Here is a 4,374-nt window from a genome sequence, read left to right on the forward strand (position 1 = left end):
GTAGGAAAGCCCCATGCACAAGGAGTGTGCCCCATAAGGAGAACTGCCCAGCACGACAGAATGTTCAGCCTACCCAGGAATGGCGCCACACACAGAGAGCTGACACAACAAGATAACGCAACAAAAAGAAACACAGATTCCCGTGCCGCTGACAACAAGAGAAGCAGACAAAGAAGACACAGCAAAGAGACACAGAGAACAGACAACCAGTGTGGGAGGGAAGGGGAGAGAAATAAATAAATAAATAAATCTTTTAAAAAAATAAAAGAAAAGAAAGGTCATGTAGTATTTGTCCTGCAATGCCTGGCTGCTTCATTCAACATAAGGTCCTCAAGATTCATCCGTATTATCACATGTGTTTGTACTGTTCCTTCTTATAGCTGAGTAGTATTCCATTGTATGTATATACCACATTTTATATATCCATTCAGCTGTCGAAGGGCATTTGGGTTGATTCCAACTTCTGGCAACAGTAAATAATGCTGCTATGAACATTGGTGTGCATATATTGGTTTGTGTCCTTATCTTCAGTACTTCTGAGTATATACCCAGCAGTGGAATTGCTGGGGTATATGGCAAATCTATGGCTGAATTTTGAGAAACCACCAAACTGTCCTCCAGAATGGCTGGATCCTTCTGCATTCCCACCAGCAGTGAATGAGTGTCCTCATTCCTCCACATTCTCTCCAGCACTTGTAGTTTTCTGTTTTTTGATAGCTGTCAATCTTATGGGAGTAAGATGGTATCTCATTGTAGTTTTGATTTGCATTTCCCTAATAACTACTGATTTTGGGCATTTTTTCACATGCTTTTTAGCTATTTATGTCTCTTCTTTGGAGAAGTGTCTGTTCCAATCTTTTCCCCATTTTTATATTTTTTATTTTTTATTTTTTTAATTTGTTTATTATCACTTTTAGTGATTTTATTTATCTGTTGGCTTTGGTTTCGGGGAGGTTTTTTTTTTTTCCAAATTCTACTCAATTTATTCATTTTTAAAAAATATATTACATTAAAAAAATATGAGGTCCCCATTCACCCCCACCGCCCCCACCCCACCACTCCCCCCACAATAACACTCTCCCCCATCATCATGACACATCCATTGCATCTGGTGAGTACATCTCTGGGCATCGCTGCAACCCATGGCCTGTGATCCACACCATAGCCCACACTCTCCCATGTTCCATCCAGTGGGCTATGGGAGGACATACAATTTCCAGCAATTGTCCCTGCAGCACCACCCAGGACAACTCCAAGTCCCGAAAATGCCTCCACATCTCATCTCTTCCTCCCATTCCCTGCACCCAGTAGCCACCATGGCCACTTTTTCCACACCAATGCCACATTTTCTCGATTATTAATCACAATAGCTCATGAATAGAATATCATTAAGTCCACTCTAATCCTTACTGTATTCCTCCTTCCTGTGGACCTTGGCTTGGTTGTGTCCATTCCACATCTATGTCAAGAGGGGGCCTAGATTCCACATGGATACTTGTGGGAGGAGGGGCACCCAGCTTGCCTCAGTGGCAAACAGTGCGTCAAGAGGTGACACCGCCTCTGCCCACTGGGCCTAGACAAGGTGACCACGCCTGACTAGGCCTTTGCTGCTAACGGCTAGCCGGCACCGCCCTCCCCCTTCCTATCTCCTGCCTAGCCCAGCTCTCACTTCCCCTCCCCCTCCCTTAAACCTAATCTCTTAGTATGCTGTTTGCCCAGCAACAGCTTACAACCACCTATCAGCTTAGTAACAGTGTCAGCCTATCAAGAGTTAGCACATACTCTACTGGCCAATCACTAGCCCAATGCCAGAACATTGCCTTATATGGAAACAGCATTTGCCCTAGCCAATCAGAACCCGCCACACCACTCCCCAATCCTATAAATCTGCATCCCCTTCCGCAATAAACCAGACTTGTTCTCGGCGGTGCGGCGGCGGCAGCGGCCATGGCCATGGTGCGGGAGAAGGCGGCGGCACTGAACTCGGCTCTCCAGAGCCCCGCGCAGAGGCCTCCAGGTTTCACTGTGGCCCAGAAGCTATTTGGAGCCACATATATATGGAGCAGCATTATAAGCACCCTTCACGCACAGGTGGAAGTGAAGAGACGAAGACACCATTTAAAATGGCACAATGACTGCTTTGTTGGTTCAGAAGCTGTGGATGTCATTTTTTCTCACCTAATTCAGAATAAGTATTTTGGTGATGTAGATATTCCTCGGGCCAAAGTGGTGAAAGTGTGTCAAGCACTTACGGACTACAAAGTGTTTGAAGCAGTTCCAACCAAAGTCTTTGGAAAAGACAAAAAACCTACATTTGAAGATAGTAGTTGCAGCCTTTATAGGTTTACCACAATACCTGACAAAAGACAGTCAGTTAGGCAAAGAGAACAAACTATATTCACCTTCCAGGTATGCAGAAGCATTATTTAAGTCATCTGATTTGAAATCAGCAAGTTTAGAGGATCTGTGGAAAAATCTGAGTTTAAAGCCAGCTAACTTCCCTAATGTAAATAGCTCTACAACCCTGTCTCCAGAAGTTATTAATGAAGTATGGCAAGAGGAAACAATTGGGCGCCTATTACAACTTGTAGACCTTCCACTTCTTGAGTCCTTACTCAAACAGCAAGAGGTTGTACCTAAAGTTCCTCAACCCAAGAGGCATCCTGACTTGATCTACGATAGTAGCTATCTGGATCGAGGGATTCTCAAGGCTTATAGCGACTCTCAGGAAGATGAGTGGCTTTCTGCAGCAATTGACTGCTTAGAATACCTTCCAGACCAGATGGTGGTGGACATAAGCAGAAACTTCCCTGAGCAACCAGATAGAACAGACTTAATAAAAGAACTTCTCTTTGATGCCCTTGGCAAATATTACAGTACCAGGGAACCTCTGTTAAGACATTTATCTGATGTTCACAATGCGATTGCAGAACTCTTGGTGAATGGGAAGACTGAAATAGCATTAGAAGCTACTCAGCTCTTTCTAAAGCTTTTGGAGTCTCAAAAGAGAGAAGAATTTAGAAGACTGCTGTATTTCATGGCTGTTGCAGCACATCTTTCTGAATTTAAATTACAGAAAGAAAGTGACAACCGAATGGTTGTGAAAACGATATTCTCGAAAGCCATCATTGACAATAAAAATGTATCCAAAGGCAAAACTGATCTTCTAGTACTCTTTTTAAATGATCATCAAAAAGATGTTTTTAAGATTCCTGGAACTCTACATAAAATTGTTAGTGTTAAGCTCATGGCCATGCAGAAGGGAAGAGAACCAAACAGAGACACAGGATATATTTATTGCCAGAGAATGGATCAAAATGATTATTCCAGTAGTACACAGAAGACAACCAAAGATGAACTGTTGAACTTACTAAAAACTATTGATGGAGATTCAAAACTGTCTGCCAAAGAGAAGAAAAAATTGCTAGGTCAGTTCTATAAGTGTCATCCAGACATCTTTATTGAATATTTTGGGGACTGTGTTTCTAGTGTTAATGTATAACTTGTATATTTTAAAAATAAATTATGTATACTAAATATCCAATCACATTTGTAAGGTTGGAAGTTCTTTTAAATATGAAATTGTACTTAATAAAAAATTCTTTCATAAAAAAAAATACAACAACAACAAAAAAACAAAAAAAACAGACTTGTGCCATCAGCCTGTCTCCGCGACTTCTTCCTGGGTTGTGTGCCCTCCACGCCTTCAGAGCCCCTGAGGGAAGCCTCAGCGGCCATACGAGGCTTTCTTCCCCATGCCAGGGACCCCTCTCGTCCCACAACGGGACTCCACTCATCCCTTAACAGGGACCCCGCTCGTCCCACAATGGGACCCCACTCGTCCCGCAACAGGGACCCCACTCGTCCCTTAACAGGGACCCTGTTTTGTCCCTCAACTGGCGCCCAATGTGGGGCCAAAGCAACCCCACCACTGCACCGCTCCGAGGGTAAGGGCCCCGAGAACCTCCGCCGCCTCACTCCATAACCTGGCGGCCCCCCCCCTCTCTTCTCACCCCTATCTTCTCACTCTGCATTGCTGCTCCTGAACCTTGGCGACCTCATACGATCCACGGCGGTCTGGGAGAATCGCTGGATGGCTTTCTCCTTCCATGTCGGGGGCTTATACCGACCCGCTATGATCAAGAGGCACCAATAAAACTCTCAGGAGCGCGTGCCTGAGCACCTCCACCCCTGCCTTCATCTCTGCCTCCTCCCCTGTTCTCGTCACCTTTGTGTTTGTAGTCCTACTCTCTGCCTTTTGCCTTGCCGCTACTGCTGTGCCACGGGACGCTCATGAGCCCCAGCAACCTTTTCCCTTGCCTCCTCCTTTCGCCCCTTTGTGCCCTTCTCCTCGCTTCCCTCCTCTGGCAGGTA

At 44.9% G+C, this 4,374-nt stretch overlaps 1 pseudogene; it reads left to right on the plus strand.

Moving 5' to 3' along the window:
* The first annotated feature begins 1,934 nt into the window (after positions 1-1,934).
* On the plus strand, positions 1,935-3,568 carry LOC101426840 (DEP domain-containing protein 7 pseudogene; annotated as a pseudogene).
* Positions 3,569-4,374: the final 806 nt, after the last annotated feature.

Source organism: Dasypus novemcinctus, chromosome 28 (assembly GCF_030445035.2).
Source record: "Dasypus novemcinctus isolate mDasNov1 chromosome 28, mDasNov1.1.hap2, whole genome shotgun sequence".
Taxonomy (NCBI): domain Eukaryota; kingdom Metazoa; phylum Chordata; class Mammalia; order Cingulata; family Dasypodidae; genus Dasypus; species Dasypus novemcinctus.